Source organism: Phyllostomus discolor, chromosome X, assembly GCF_004126475.2.
Source record: "Phyllostomus discolor isolate MPI-MPIP mPhyDis1 chromosome X, mPhyDis1.pri.v3, whole genome shotgun sequence".
NCBI lineage: Eukaryota > Metazoa > Chordata > Mammalia > Chiroptera > Phyllostomidae > Phyllostomus > Phyllostomus discolor.
In genome coordinates, this window is record NC_050198.1 from 53,186,065 (window position 1) to 53,203,043 (window position 16,979).

Below are 16,979 nucleotides of genomic sequence, written 5' to 3' on the forward strand. Positions count from 1 at the left end.
TTGAGTTAAGCTTGAGCATTCCTCCCCAGAAGCTACTGGGATGATTCAGAAGGCCACAGCTATAGGCAACTGGTGATGGGCAGCTTCATCATGACAACACACCTGCTCATGCATCACATTTCATACAGGGTTTTTTGGTGAAACATCAAATCACCCAGGTGACTCAGCCCCCCTACAGCCCTGTGACTTCTGGCTTTTCCCAACACTAAAACCACCTTTGAAAGGAAAGAGATTTCAGACTGTCGATGAGATTCAGGAAAATACAACAGGGTAGCTGATGATGATTGAGAGAACAGTGTGAGGTCCCAAGTTGCCTACTTTGAAGGGGACTGAGGCATCATTGTCCTGTGTACAATGTTACTTGTATCTTGTATCTTCTTCAATAAATATCTCTGTTTTTCATATTATGTGGCTGGATACCTTCTGGACAGACCTCATATATATGTGTGTGTGTGTATCTATTTACAGTTTACCACACTAATGGTAAAACTTATCAACAGAAGGTCACTGCTACTAATCTAATGCCAATTGGAGTCTCCAGTCTGGGATGGGGGAAGCAGAGAAACTTTATTCAGATAAAAGAGTGTGCAAAATTGGGGAAAGGCAGCTTCTGGGGGAAATGGAAAGTGCTCTCCACCAAGATAAATCAGAGGCTACTTTTCAAAGAGAATTTCCTACCCTGGGGTCCTGATTAGTCCATTTTTATGCAAATGATGAATCAAAATTTGCAGTGTGATTTGTCCACATAGAACTTTCCTGATTGGTCAGCTTTGCACATCCTGATTGGTTGTTAGGGAGCTGCTCCTATTCGTCAGTATAGATGCAAATTAGGATATAGCTGTGCAGTTGTGATTGCATGATCAGGTCTCAGACCTGTTAGTCTAAAAATGATGCCAGGAGTTTCCTTATAAGGTCTGATTGAGGCAGGAACACAGTGCAGGAGGCTGGCAGTTTAATCTGGCTTTCCCCTGAAATGCAGAGTGCATGAGGTGCTTCTGTGGCAATGGCTGCTAGACTCTAGTTATGAACTTTGGACACAGCCACGAGGAGTCCTTTCTGGAAGATATATTACTTCTTGAGGTTTATAGACAGAGAGAGAGAGAGAGAGAGAGAGAGAGAGAGAGAGAATGAGAATAAGATAAAATTTACCATGCTAATTTTTAAGGGGAGGAGTTATATAACAAAATGGGTGGAAACAATTCTTAGCTAGAGTTGGAGCATTTCTCTTGGTATTCAAACTAACTCTGTCTTTGAGGTTGGGTAAAGGTAATGGGTGTAGTATTAATTACCCCAGAATACTGCAGTTTGAACTATGCCAGGAAATATCCATAGTTGTCATACAATTTGTATGTTTTAGCACTGAAAATTAGCTTTGAGTTATGAGCAGAACCAAGGATTTTATGTTGGGCTACAATTGATTATTATTGTTCTAAAATATAATGACAGCTTTTTGTTTTAAGTGCTTTCCCAAAATGTCTCCTGAAGGTGATTTAAAAAAAAAAAAAATCTGGCGGGGCAATTTGGTGGTACGTTGGAGCAGCTTCTTTCTTTTGCTTTGTGAATGCTACTTTTTGAGAGGCAGAAGTAGTGTTGCAGTCCATGAAGTGGCTTCTGTCTTCAGCATTGCGTGAAAGAGAATGGCTGGAACCAAGCAGGGTGCTCGCAAATTCATAGGTGGAAAAACTTCTTCCAAACAGCTGGCCACCAAAACCGTCAGGGAAAGTGCACTGTCTACTGCAGGGTTTAAAAATCTCATCACTACAGGCCAGAACCCTTGTGTTTCAAGAAATCCGTCATTACAAGAAATCGACCAAGCTTCTGATCTGGAAGTTTCTTTTCCAGGGGTTGATGAGGAAGATCACCTAGGATTTCAAAACTGAGGTTTCAGAGTGCTGCCATCAGTGCACTGCAGGAGGCTAGCAAAGTGTACCTGGTGGGTTTATTTAAAGATATTAATCTGTGTGCCATCCTTGCTGAGAGTCACCATCATGCCCAGAGACATCCAATTGGCTTGCTGGATACAGGGAGAGAGCTTAAGTGAAGGCAGTTTTTATGGTGTAGTAAATTCTGTAAAATACTTTGGTTTAATTTGTGACTTTTTTATAAGATTATTTATAATGTGTTGCATTGTACTTAAGTCATTCCATCTTTTGCTCAGGATGAACAGAAAAAGTGATTGTTCACAGACCTCAGTGATGTGAACATTGTTGGTTGGGAGTGACAACTTGCTGATATGCAGAAGGGATGGGTGATACTTCTACCTTCTCCTGTTTCTGTATGTTAATGATTTGTTGGGTAGTTGTTAAGGTACCAGAATTGATAAATTTGTACACGGGCCTTTTGTAATAGAACTGGTTATGACTTGATCCAAGTGTTTTAACAATTGGGGGTATATATCTGACCATACATCACTGTGATAGAATGTGGGCTTTTTCAGTGGTGAAGATACAAGTCTTAACCACTGTGTAACTTAACAGTTTCCTTTAAAAAAAAGTAACATGGCAGCTATAGAATACACTATGTGCGTTTTAATGGCTATTTTATATATAGTACTGTTAACATTGTTAAATGTTTTATATTCACGTGTAGGGGTTCTTGTCATTAAGGTGTGTGTAATTTAGAGTACAGTTAGTTTTCTCCAAAGTAGACTGCACTTGTTTTCATAGTAGTAATATACTGTGCAAATTATACCTTGCATAACTCCTCATTCTACCACATGTTAACCAACCCTCTTGCTGATAATGCAAACAGTTAATGGGGAATTTTATAAGGGCTCTAGAATACAATACAGGTTATTCACACCAACATCATCTGTTGATAATATTCTGAACAGTTATTACAGCTTTTCTTTGTGTTGTGGTTGGTCTCATAACTAGGTAGAGTTTTTCTCTCCAAGAGGAAACAATACCACAGTTTTTTTTTTCCTTGTGGAGTTTATATTATAATAACCCGTAGAGTAAACTTGCTGTGGGAGGGGGGCATATAGCTTCTGCTTATTGAACCTCTGCTAGTAAAGATGGCATCCAGTTAGGTTACATCTGGTATATGGTCCTGGGAAGATCACTTTATAGCAGTGATTTTCAACCAGTGTGCTGCAAGAATGTTTAAAACATGTAACAACTGACTATTTAGCCAGGGACACTGACCTCTTCACTTTTCCCTTAGATTGTCAAATAAAAAACTGACAACAGCTGGTGACAACAATAGCTGTCCAGTATGTTTGAATCAAAATTATACCCATTTTTAGCCCTGGCTGGCATAGCTCAGTGGATTGAGCGCGGGCTGGGAACCAAAGTGTCCCAGGTTCGATTCCCAGCCAGGGTACATTCCTGGGTTGCAGGCCAGAACCCCCAGCAACCGCACATTGATGTTTCTCTCTCTCTCTCTCTCTCTCTCTCTCTCTCTCTCTCTCTCTCTCTCTCTCTCTTTCTCTCCCCCCTCCCTTCCCTCTCTAAAAATAAATAATAAAAAAAGAAAATCTTTAAAAAATATATACCAAGTTTTAAAAAAAAATTATACCCATTTTTTGTTAAATCAGCAAAAAGTTTAATATATATTTTTTGGTGTGCCACGGAATTTTAGTGACTAGTTTGTGTGCCATGAGATGAAAAAGGTTCAAAACCTCTGCTTTATAGAGATGGTCTTCCGAGGGTTGTTTTTTTTTTTAATTTACTTATTTATTTTTAGAGAGGGAAGGGAGGGAGATAGAGAGAGAAAGAGAAACATCAATGTGCGGTTGCTGGGGGTCATGGCCTGCAACCCAGGTATGTACTCTGACTGGGAATCGAACCTGCGACACTTGGGTTCGTAGTCCGTGCTCAATCCACTGAGCTATGCCAGCCAAGGCCCGAGGGTTTTTTTAATTTATCCTTCTATTGAAATTTTTAGGTCAGTTATGTATGTTGACTAAATTTAACTTGTTTATTCAAAAAATGTAGCTTGAAAATTATTACAAAGAAATGAAGCAAAGGCTGATAGTAAATAGAAAAAAAAATTACAAACTAGCCGTATTCTCTAATAAGTGTTATTTATCTTACCCATTCCAACAAATACTTGATGCTATTTCTAAGTTAAAGTCGGATCCAGAGATAATAAGACACACTGCTTGCCTCAAATGTGTTTACAGTTTAGATAAATGATTAAGATAAATTAAAAACAATACAAAGTAATTAAATTTTAGAGCTATTAGGCAGGAGATTTATAGAAGTTCAAAAGAAGGTTAGACATTTTTGCTTGATATTGTTGAAGGTATCCCAGAAAAGGTGACTTTTAAGCAAAATTCTAGGTAGAAAGAAGAAATGAATAAAGTTTCTGAAGCAAGAGAACCTCAGAAAATGTGAATGACAGTTTTTGAAGATAAGTGGTTTATTTCGGGTGCAATACAGGTAGGAAGGTAAATACTTTTCCTATTAAATTAATAGTTATTTCATGGTAAAGTATTTAATGCTGATAGGAGTATAAATAAATGCAGCCATTGTAGAAAGTATTTTTGTAGTGTATATTAAGAGCTTCCTGTTTTAGCCCCACCCTCCTACATAACCCTCCAAAAACATTTATCGTGGACCTAGTAATCACACTTTTAGGAAATATGAGGGAATACTTTTTATAATATTGAAGTGGAAAAATGACTCAGAAGCTACAAAGGAGACTATTGATAGTATTTTATGACTTATAACTTAGAAATCAATATTTGCTTTCCAGTTATTATGCTAAGTGAAATAAGCCAGGCGGTGAAAGAGAAATACCATATGATCTTACCTATGAGTGAAACCTAATCAACAAAACAAGCAAACAAAATAGAACCAGAGACATGGAAATAACAAACTGACCGTGACCAGAAGGGCAGGGGAGAGGAATAATGGGGGGAAACAGGGGAAGGGCCATCAGGGAACATGTATAAAGGACACATGGACAAAGCCAAAGAGGGTAGGTTCGAGGGTGGGAGGTGGGGATGGGTCTGGTGGGGGGAATGTGATAGGGGAAAAATGGAGACAACTGTGCTTGAACAACAACAACAACAACAACAACAACAAAGAAATGAATATTTGGTCCAAAGCATCTCCCCCCAAAAGAAGCTCTGTTGGGAAAAGTATTTGTAATACATCAGACAAAGGCTCCTTTCCGTAGTAGACAAAGGGCTTTTATGAATCAATAAGGAGAAATGAATAACCAAGTGGAAAATGGGCAAGGGACTTAAACAAGTCACTTATGTAAGATATTCAGATATACTTAAATATTTTTGTGTGTTCATTGAAAATTAAACCACTGTTTTTGGTACTTGTCAAAGTTCAGTGTAGTATTGAAGGGGATGTGAGGAAATGAACACTCCTAGCAGGAACATGAAATGGTATATTCTTTTTTAGATGGCATTAAGTTTCTCTTTTGGAAATAAATTTCAGACTTTTACAGAAGAGTTGCCAAAACAATACACCATTTGCATGGGTCTTTTTTTAAAATTTTTAAAAATATATTTTATTGATTATGCTATTACAGTTGTCCCATTTCCACCTTCCCTCCCCTCCACCCTGTACCCTCTCTCCCACCCATGTTTCCCCCCTTTAGTTCATGTCCATGTGTCATACTTACAAGTTCTTTAGCTTCTACATTTCCTGTACTATTCTTGCCCTCCCCCTATTTTCAACCTACATTCTATGCTACTTATTCTCTATACCTTTTCCCCCTCTCTCCTCCTCCTACCCCCCTGCTGCTAACCCTCCATGTGCCCTCCATTTCTCTGGTTCTGTTTCTGTTCTAGTTGTTTGCTTCATTTCTTTTGGTTTTGCTTTAAGTGTGGTTGTTAATAATTGTGAGTTTGCTGTCCTTTTACTATACATGTCTTTTCTTTATCTTCTTTTCTTAGATAAGTCCCTTTAGCATTTCATAAAATAAGGGCTTGGTGATGATGAACTCCTTTAACTTGGCCTTATCTGAGAAGCACTTTATCTGCCCTTCCATTCTAAATGAGAGCTTTGCTGGATAGAGCAATCTGGGATGTAGGTCCTTGTCTTTCATGACTTGGAATATTTCTTTCCAGCCCCTTCTTGCCTGTAAGGTCTCTTTGGAGAAACAGCTGACAGTCTGATGGGAACTCCTTTGTAGGTTACTGTCCCCTTATCTCTTGCTGCTTCTAGGATTCTCTCCTTCGTTTTTACCTTGGCTAATGTAATTACGATGTGCCTTGGTGTGTTTCTTCTTGGGTCCAACTTCTTTGGGGCTCTCTGAGCTTCTTGGATTTCTTGGAAGACTGTTCCCTTTGCCAGAATGGGGAAGTTCTCCTTTATTATTTGTTCAAATACGTGCTCAACTTGTTGCTTTTCCCCTTCCCATCCTGGTACCCCTATAATTCAGATGTTGGAACATTTAAAGGTACCCTGGATGCTCTTAAGCTTTTCCTTGATTTTTTTGAATTCTTATTTCATCATGCTTTCCTGCTTGGTTGATTCTATCTTCCTTCTGGTCCACTGTATTGTTTTGAGACTCAGATTCCTTCCTTTCACTATTGGCTCTCCTCCGTGTATCTTCCTGCATCTCTTTTATGGTAACCTGTACCCTTTCATCTAAATTGCGCCTAAAATCAATCAATTCCATGAGCTTTCTGATCACCAGTGTTTTGAACTGTGCATTTGATAGATTGGCTATTTCTTGGTCGCTCAAAAGGATGAGTCCTGGGGGACTGATCTGTTCTGTTGGAAAAATGTCTCTCCCTGTCTCTCCTTTTTTTTTCCGGTCTGGTCACTCTTGTTATGGTGGGGGGTGGAGCCTTAGGTGTTCACCGGGGCTGGGCACCCCAGTCACTAGATTGTGACGTTATATGTGGGGGCAGGGGTGGGAGCGGGGACGGGAGGGAACAATGGCGGTAGTTCCGTTCTCCTGGGCTCAGACCCTTCTCTGGGATCCTGGGCTGCGAGCTCTGCCCTGGTCCACAATTGCTGCCTCACTGGGTCTGCCAGCTGCAGCTTGTGTACTCAGGGATCACCGCTGCGTTCTTGCACCCCGGATGGCTGTCGCGCCGATTTCGCGCCAAATTTTCCCTGACCTCCGCACGCCGCCAACCCACACCAGCCCCGTGCCCGCCTGGCTCATCTTCTCCTACCAGTCTGGATATATGGGTCTATATATTCAACAACTTGGCTGTCCAACTTCCACTCAGATAAATCCTCTGTCAGTTCTGGGTGTTATTCTGTCTGTAAATTGTTGTTCTAATCTTGGTTGTGCGAGGAGGCACAGTGCATCTACCTATTCCTCTATCTTGCCGGAAGTCCTCACCATTTGCATGGATCTTTCATGTTGCTCCCCCTAATGTTAACATTTTGTACTATAACATAATTATGTAAGATGTTAACAAAACTAACACATTAACATTGGTACAGCACTATTAATTAAACTATAGACTTTATTCAAATTTCATTATTGTTTTAAATAACATCTTTTTCTGTCCTGGATCCAACCCAGGATCCCACATTATATTTAGTTGTCATGTCTCCCTAGTCTTCTCTAATCCATGACAGTTCCTCAGCCTTTGCCTTTCATGATCTTGACAACTTTGAAGATTAACTGGTTGGTTACTTTGTAGAATGTCCCTAATTTGGGTATATATAATGTTTTTTTCATGGTTAGATTGAGATTGTGCAATTTGGGTAAGAATACAACAGAAGCAAAGCTGTGTCATTTTTCAGTGTCAAGTATACATTAGTAATCTTGATCACCTGGTTAAAGTGATGTCAACTGTGTTTTACTACATTGAAGTTACAAATTTTTTTCTTTGCAATTAATAAATAATAGCAATTATACTATGTTGTATTAATACATATTTGGAGGAGATGCTTTGAGAACATGAATCTATCCAGTTCAACTTCAAGCTTTTAGTCACCACTGTTTGCATCTATTGATGGATTTTGCCTGCAGCAGTTATAACTGTGGTGTATTAATGGAGATTTTCTATTTGTTTTATTCCCTCCATCTGTGATGGAGGATGTTTTCATTAGAATTCTCTGTAAGGACCATTGGTCCCTTCTCCCTTAATTATTTGTTTCTTCAGTCAATCATTTATTTGTATTAGTATTGGCTCATGGATATTTATTTTATTCTTTGGGATATAATCTAATACTGTCATTTATTTTGCTCAAGTTGTTCCAGCTTTTGACCATTAGGAGCTCCTTTCGGTTGGCCCCTGTGTTCTTCTGACATGTCCCCACTTTTTAAAAAAGCATTTTCTTTCTTTCTGGCACCAGAAGATACTAGGTTCAACTTGCATTTTTCCTGCCCTGGCTCTGGAATCAGCTAGTTCTCCAAAGAACCTTTTTGTTTGCTTTAATTGAAGAATGGTAATTGGAAACCCAAGATCTGGGTGCTGGGTATGATCATTGAAACTAGGGTATTACCCTGGCTGGTGTGGTCCAGTGGATTGAGCCAGTGGATTGAACTGAAAGGTTACCAGTTTGATTCCTGGTTATGGTACATGCCTGGGTTGTGGGCCAGACCCCTTGTTGGGGGTGTGCAAGAGACAATTAATCCATGTATCTCTTGCACATTGATGTTTGTCTCCCTCTCTTTCTCCCTTTCTTCCCCTCTCTGTAAAAGTGAATAAATAAAAATGCCTTTTTAAAAAAAAAAGAAAGAAAAGAAACTTGGGCAGGGGTATCAAACTCATTTTCACTGGTGGCCACCTCAGCCTTATGGTTGCCTTCAAAGGGCTGAATATAATTTTAGGACTGTATAAATGTAACTATTTCTTAATAGTTAAGCAAGAGCTTGGTGCTGACACTGCCAGCACCAGGTAGGAACAAGGTGGAGGGCCGGATTCAGCCCTCAGACCTTGTGTTTGCCACCTGTGAACCTAGAGTATCTCTGATTCTCTACCTGGAGGGCAATTTTAATAAACTAAAATCTAAAATGGTCATACCCTTCCGACTCAGCAATTCTGTTAGAAATGTATCCTATAGAAGCACTGGCACAATTATATTACTAAGAATGTTCATTGCTGTATTTGTAATGAGAAATTAGAAAAATCCAATATGTCCATCAATAGGGAAGATTGGTTATAATTAATTTCACTATGATCATACAGTGGAGTACCATAGAACTGTTAAAAATTATTAGGTAGATCTATGTGTTTGGACGTGGAAAGATATGTAAGACAGGCATTGTTTTAGAAAGTTGTACATCTGTGTCTATGTAGTAAAATCTGCCTTTAAAAGTCCCTAAGAATATTCCATCAAACTACCAAAAGCTGTTATTTGAAGATGATTGAATTAAAAAGATACTTTCACTTTGAATTTTTTATTTTGTAATGTTTCAACTTTTTAAACAGTTTTGTTGAGATATCATGCATGTTTTAAGAACACTTTTTGTTTTAGGTTACCTAACTTTTCCATTCTAGCAACATAGACTAGAAGCAACATTCTAGTCTATGACAATCTGGAATTATCTCTATACTCTTTACCCTGTACACAATAGATGTTGGGTTGTTTTACTTAGGTTATAACATTTCTTTAATACATTTTAATGTTTATGAATCAGGTGACTCACAATCTTATGACCATTTAAGGCTTCTGGACCACTTATACTCAAGTAGGTTCTTAGGGGAAAAATAAAGGATTCTGGTCTATCATAAATTTGGAGCAGCAACCTCCAGTAGGTACTCTGACTGGCTTATGAAAGTCATGTAGGTCTGTTTGAAATGTCATTTTCTTGTTCCTTTGTGACTTTTAGATCAAATTTTAAGTAAACAATTTTTATTTATGGAAAATTTGGAAGATACTAAATCAGCACAAAGAATACAAAATAGAAAAACATACCTGTAATACTACTACACAGAAATAACTAGCATTAATATTTGGTGGATATCTTGCTAATTTTTCTCTGAATATGTACCTACTCAAGTATATGTATATATAATGGAGTCACACATACTGTTTTGTACCTTAGTTATTTCTTGATTGTAACATTTCTAATCCTTGAGCTATATAACAGAATGGCAGTTTTCATCTACTACCTGCTACCATATGACATATATTTATGTAAAAGAAGACATATAGGGGTGGGAAACACACACCTACATTATACAGCTGATGTGTTGTGGAACTGTGCACCTGAAGCCTTTATAATTTTGTTTACCGGTGTCACCCCAGTAAATTAAGAAGATCTATAAAAGAACATTGCTTAGGGAAATGTTTTGTAAGGGATTCACCAAAATTTTCTTTTAGATTTGAACACTAACTGATTAGGGCTTTGTCATTATTTTCTACTCTTTTCTGAAACATTTGTTTTTAAATTTACTAAGATTGATCCTTGACATTAAGTACAGGAGGAGAATGCATCATGCTTGAAATATGTCCAACAGATGCTATTAGAAGTTTATTAGTATTTACTTCAGAAGAATGTTTTCAAAAATACTGGTTAACAGACTAACTTATGTGAAGAGAGGGTAAAACCTAAGCACATTAATAATGGTTTGTCTTTAACTTTGTCTCAAAGTATGAGGGTTGTCTGAAGTTGAGCAACACCACCTTGGATTTTTATCACTTTTTCCTTAATCACTCTGTTAGCTGCATGGATGCAGTTCTGTTCCTCAGGACTCATTCAGTGAGCAAAGCTTTCTCAGTGCTGCCTCTTTCCCTAATTGAAAGATGATAAACTCTAGATGTTGTGGTGTCTCTTTTTTCATACCACCAGGTGATTGTTAAGTAGAAACGCCCATATTATATGCTTCAGTCTGTTAAAAATTTGCTATGCTAGAGATTTCAAACTTTCTTATATTACAAAAACTTGTATATCTGTGAAAGTAAAAAGTATGACTAAAATTTGCACTATAATTTTAGCAAGATTATCCCTCTTCCCCACAAACTGTAAGTAGAACCTGCATGGTGATAATCTGCTCAGTTCTTATATTAAGTTATTTCTTTAGTTTATTTGAGTAGGTTGATTAAAAGGTGGGTGCAATTTTGTAGGGGAAGGCTAGGAGAGAGGCAAGTGTATGGTCAGATTTTCTCTTATGTAGAAAAACTTAATTAGGCTAGGGTAGAAAATGTGTTTTGTTTCCCTTTTATCTACTTGGCAGCCAATGCTTCCTTTCTCTCTTTTTTTACGATGAAAGAAATGTCCTTTAAGGTTATAGGCACTGAGAAAAATTGTGTCTTTCTTTTGTATTAAAGAACCTCTGAGTTGCTTCATTCTTCCCAATTGAGGAGAGCTGTGAGACTGGAAATGAGGTTGAAATGGGGACTCTCATCCAGCTGAGAGAATTCCCTGACACTTGATTATCCTCTTAAATTTCTGCATAGTACCAGTTACCAAGTGTTAACTATCCTTTGCAAATATTCACTAATGAAATTATTTTCCAAATTAAGCAAACTAGTGGATAGTTTTGTAGCCCTACTCCCACACCCTGCTTTACCACCTATACGTCTTTGAATGATTTTATAGAAAGTTTGCTTTTGGTGTTTATCAGTTACCTGAATTAATCTCTGAGGTGGGGGAAATATATACATTTGTATGTAGAAATAATAAGTTTTCTTCCCAACATTTTCATGTGCTGCTTAATTGCTCTTAGGCTACAAGTCTGTGCAGTATGTTACTGTAAAAAAACAACATGAAATTAAATCAAGCATAAGAGAAAATAATGCAATCAAAAAATAATGCAATCAAGTAATGCATAATCATGAGATACATGAGGTTGCTGCCTACGTGACACAGCATACAGCTTTACAGCAAACTTTAAGTAGAAAGAGTACACTCTAAAATAATGATTAAATGTATAGTGTACTACATACATAGACCAGTGACATGGTCATTTATTATCATTATCAAGTATTACTGTACACAATTGCATGTGCTGTACTTTTGTACAACTGGAAGTGTAGTAGGTTTGTTTACACCAGCATCACCACAAACATGAGAGTAATGTACTGTCCTATGATGTCACGATGTTTATCACTAGGTAACAGGAATTTTTCAGCTCTACTGTGTTTTATTATAATTATTATGTTTTTACAAATCTATAATTTTTAAAAAGATTTTACTTATTTATTTTTAGAGAGAAGGGAAGGGAGGGAGAAAGAGAGGGAGAGAAACATCAATGTGTGGTTGCCTTTCATGTGGTCCCCACTGGGGACCTGGCATGCAACCCAGGCATGTGCCCTGACTAGGAATCGAGCCAGTAACCCTTTGGTTTGCAGCCCATGCTCAGCCCACTGAGCTACACCAGCCAGGGTAGCTCTACTATAATCTTATAGGACTACCATTGTATATGTGGTCCATTGTTGATCAAGAATGTCGTTAAATGTAGCACACGACTGTATATGAAGTTACCTCTTCTTTGTGTTAATAATAAATGTTAGCCCTCTGGGAGAAAAAAATAAAGTGTTAAATAGCATGCTTTCTGTTTATAAATAGTCTAAAGCATTTGTATTCACACATGTACTGATACTGTCACCAGCACCCACCCACCTCCAAAAGTAGGCTGTGGATAGTAACCTGGTGTTGGAAAGTAGTTCTTTTAAAGAAAAATAAAAGGCATACTCTGTTAGTAATAGACCTGGGTATAAATCATCCTTTCCTTCACCCTTCTAATGGTAGCAAAGGAGAAAATTAACTGTCTTATTTACTACCAGCTATGACTTCCATTGGACTGTATAGATTTTTAAAAATGGAAAGGTTATTCTCATAATCATATGAAAGTAGTACTGAGTACTACTGAGGGAAAATAAAAGCTTAGTTTTTCAGAATCATTTTATCATGCCCAGAACACCCCAGGGGGGTTGAAATATATAAGTAAGCAATATCAAATTACCACAGGGCCTTATTTTACTGTTCTGAATATTCAGGTGGTATTATAGTTTTCTCCTGCATATTCCAAAACATGGTAATGCCTTAACTGTAAACTGACCCCTAAACCCTAGTGTATATATTTGGAAGAACATCACAAACCTGATTTGTATATTCCTTGAGGGGGAATGAAAATATCTCATCTTTTAAAAGATTTTATTTATTCATTTTTGGAGAGGGGTAGGAAGGGAGAAGGAGAGTGAGGAGAAACATCAATGTGTAGTTGCCTCTTGTGCACCCCCTACTGGGGACCCAGCCTAGAAGCCAGGCATGTGCCCTGACTGGGAATCAAACTGGAGACCTTTTGGTTCACAGGCTTAATCCACTGAACCACACCAGCCAAGGCTCATTTTTCATTTTGTTTGTTTCATTTTGTTTCATAGGCACCTGCAGGCATTTGTGGGTGGGAATGTCGGATTAGTTTCCTGTGGTCAGCCTTCCTCTCTGTCTCTAAAGTTGGCTCCTGTCCTAACTGTGGAGGACTAAGAGGTACAAATTTGTTAAGAACATGACTACAGCTTCTTGCATTTTCTTTCTAATTTTTATTGAGGTATAATTGACATAAAACATTGTGTATACACTGTGTTACTCTGTTACATTTGTATGTTGTAATATGATTACCACCATCCATAACATTATCTAACACCTTCATCATGTCACGTAACTATCATTTTTTTTTTTTGTGGTGAGGACATTTAAGATCTAGTCTCATAGCAGTTTTGAAGAATAGAACATAGTATTGTTGACTATAATTACTATGCTGTATATTAGATCTCCATAACTTATTTTCTAGTTGAAAATTTGTACCCTTTAACAAGATGTCCACATTTCCCCTTATTCTCCAACCCCTAGTTATCATCATTTAACTGTTTCCATGCCTTCAGCTTTTTAAGATTTCACAAATAAGTGATATTTATTTGTGAAATAAATATTTGTCTTTCTCTGTCCGGCTTATGTCACTAAGTATAATGCCCTCAGCATCCATCTATGTTGTCGCAGACCCCAGGATTTCCGTCTTTCTTATTTCTGAACAATATATTCCACTGCATATGTATACTACATCTTCTTTATCTATTCATCTGTTGGCACACACTTAGGTTGTTTTGCTTTCTTAGCTATTTGTGAATCAATGCTGCAATGAGCATGGGGGTACAGACATCTTTTTGATACTCTGTTTTCATTTCCCTTGGATATATACCCAGAAGTGGGGTTGCTGAATCATATGGTAGATCTGTTTTTAGTATTTTGAGAAACCACCATTCTCTTTTTCATAGCTGCTGCACCAATTCACATTCCCACCAACAGTACGCAGTGATTCCCATTTCTCCACATCCTGGCCAACCCTTATTATCTCTTGTCTCTTTGCTAATAGTTATTAGAACAAGGGTGAGGTACTATCTTATTGTGGTTTTGATTTGCATTTCCCTGATGATTAATGATGTTGAGCATCCTTTTCATCTGTATGTCCTCTTGGGAAAATGTCTATTAGTTCCTCTGCTTATTTTTTTAATTTGGCCATTTGTCCATAGAATTTGAACTGCTGTTTCTTAGAGTCAGGCTTAGTTATGTTTACTTTTCTGAGATTCTAGTAGCACTACTACTTATTAACCACTCATCTCTAGTTGTTTTTTGTTTTTCCTTTGGTACATGGCTCATCATGATCTATGGTTCACAAATAGCACTTGAGAGGTTCTTTCTTTCTTGTCATTGTACCCATAAATGTTGTCTCTTATTGCAGATTGAAATCGTGAAAGATATATGTGTTCTTCTTAAGAGAAAAAGAGGAAATCTGTAAGTATTTGTCCTTTAAAAATTCTAAACTTCTATTTTTATCAGCTTTTGGAGAAAATTAACTGCTCATAACAACAGGCATCTTGACTCTTCTTATAGTGGAAAAATCCTGCCAGTATTTATGTTTGTGTTTAAAAAGGTAGTATTTTGTAAAGTAATAGGAAAAACTTTCCCTGTGCAACTGCTAAGATTTAAACCATCTGTCACTCATTTATAAAGGGAGAAGTGATCATTAAAATGTAAATAAAATATTTTTCTTTGCAAAATAAAAAAATGGAGTAACAGATTGGAGTTTTAATCTGCGTGTGTCTTGGCAAGATATTTAGCTTCCCTTTGTCTCAATTTCCTCATCTGTAAAATAGGCTTAATAGTAAGTGTTCAGTGAATGGTTCATTATTATTGATGAAGTTAAATCTCTAGTAGTGTACACTTTCCCGCATTAAATTCAAGTTTATTGTAGTTACTGTTTTTCTTAAACTGTTTTAAATATATTTCTGATCTTCAAAAATTTAAGTGTTTGCACTATAGTTCACTGAGGCACCTTTTGTAGACAATAACAAAGAATAAAAGAAATATTTACAATAGAACACCTAAAATCAGAATCATAGTGTTTGAGTCTCAGACCTTGAAACTAACCTAGTCTAGTATTTCCCAAACATTTATTTTTAGACCAATGCTGGTCAGTGAATAGTTTTTTTACTGGTCCATGGTAAAGTGTGGAAAATAAGGACAATGGGCCATGAATGTTTCAAAGCTAAGTTTTTTCCCATTTACAGGATTGCTTCTTATTATAAGATATATACTTCTAATTTTGGGGCATTAAACATGTTCTGTATTTTATGAAATGATTGTGATGGTAAGTGGTAGAGCTTTTTTTTGGGGGTGTGTGTGTGTGTGTGTGTTCCTACCTGCCAAAAAGTCAACAGTTATATTATTCCCCTCACCTTCCTTCTTTCTTTATAAACTTTTTACTGGTCTGTGATATCTTAAAATCTGAATCCAACTTTCTCATTTTACAGATGAGGAAACAGACTAGGAGTTATTTAATTTGTTTCAGTCAGGTCTTATAGGTCAGTAAGCTGCTGAACCAGGATCAAAACCCTTTAACAAATGGTGTCTCTCTTGTATTTCTGGTCTTCTGAGAATTGCTTTCATTATAATAGATTATGAAGTTGAAACAGAAAATCCAATAGTTTGAATGCGCTCATAATAAATTTTGAATTCCAAGTATAAAAAAATCCAAAAGACTTAATGTTCTTGTATTGCTAAGTGCTAAATTCTACTGATTAGCCTTTATTAGAAAAATCTTAAAAGTTGCCGAAGATTTTTATCAGCAGGCCAGAATTAACTCTTTCTGAATTCAGCTCTTTCAGCAGCATGCTACCTCATGATTGACAAAGGAGGTACAATACCAATAAAGTTAGTGTTCCCTTTGGGAAAGAGAAGATGGTGCCTTTATGAAGGCCATAGTATTCAGGCTTCTAAAGCTAACTTATTTACCTACAGAGAATCTTCTTACTTCCTTGTGTGTGTTGTCTCTCTCTCTCTCCCTATCTCCCCCCCCCCACACAAACACATATTCTACACAGATAGATAAACATCTATAACAGTCGGCCTGAAGCCCATCTACATGTATAAGAAAAAAAAACTACCAAGGTAAAGAGTAAGAGTTAGTAGAAGCATTAGCAGAAACACCTAGCCAGTGTTTTCAGGAGTTTATAGCCGCTTTGGAGTGTCTGTGACACTTTAGAGACTCTATTGGTATGGCTTTGCCTTGGCTATCCCAAAATACACTTCAAGACAGAAACAACTAATTCTTTTATCTCCCTTACCTTTGTGAAGCACACCTAGGCCAGGTAAACAAATAAACATGAAAAAAGAGAAGAGAATAGAAAATATCTCCTCATCCTTAACATGGAGACCTTACCTGTACGAGTCCTTTTTCTTGGCCATTTACTGTATATTTGGCTTCATGTGGCTTCCTTTTTTGGTTAAGAATTCTCTTGCCCCAATAAATTTAATTTAAAAAATTATTTAACTTCTGAAATATCAAACATATCCATAGTGAAATATTAAGAATAAAAATACATTTTGAGTTATTTTCAGCCTTTGCAATATCTGTTCTTCTTTACTAGTGGTAATATTTGAGAATTGACTTAATGGCCGTAAGATTTGGATCTTCAACAGATTTATCAGTCTTTGTATTATTTTATTAGTCTCATTTATAAGGTGTATTTAATAGTGAAGAACAGAGTGAATTTTTTTTAAATCACGATACAGTTTCACATTCTGGTGGCCAAGTAGCTGACTTTTTCATTTTAGTGACTTACTACATCATTTTGTAGGAAATGGTTTAAGAATAT

General features: G+C 37.1%; 1 protein-coding gene across 4 annotated transcripts in view; it reads left to right on the forward strand.

Annotated features, from left to right (window-relative positions):
- The window catches only part of ACSL4 (acyl-CoA synthetase long chain family member 4), a 96,679-nt gene that overhangs the window by 26,241 nt on the left and 53,459 nt on the right, over positions 1-16,979 (forward strand). For 3 of the 4 annotated variants that reach the window (XM_028523301.2, XM_028523298.1, XM_036016537.1), the window contains exon 2: positions 14,564-14,616. The exons of the other annotated variant lie outside the window; for it this stretch is intronic. The gene's annotated coding sequence lies outside the window, so the exon portion shown is untranslated. The remainder of the gene's footprint in view (positions 1-14,563; positions 14,617-16,979) is intronic. 4 annotated transcript variants of the gene reach the window in all.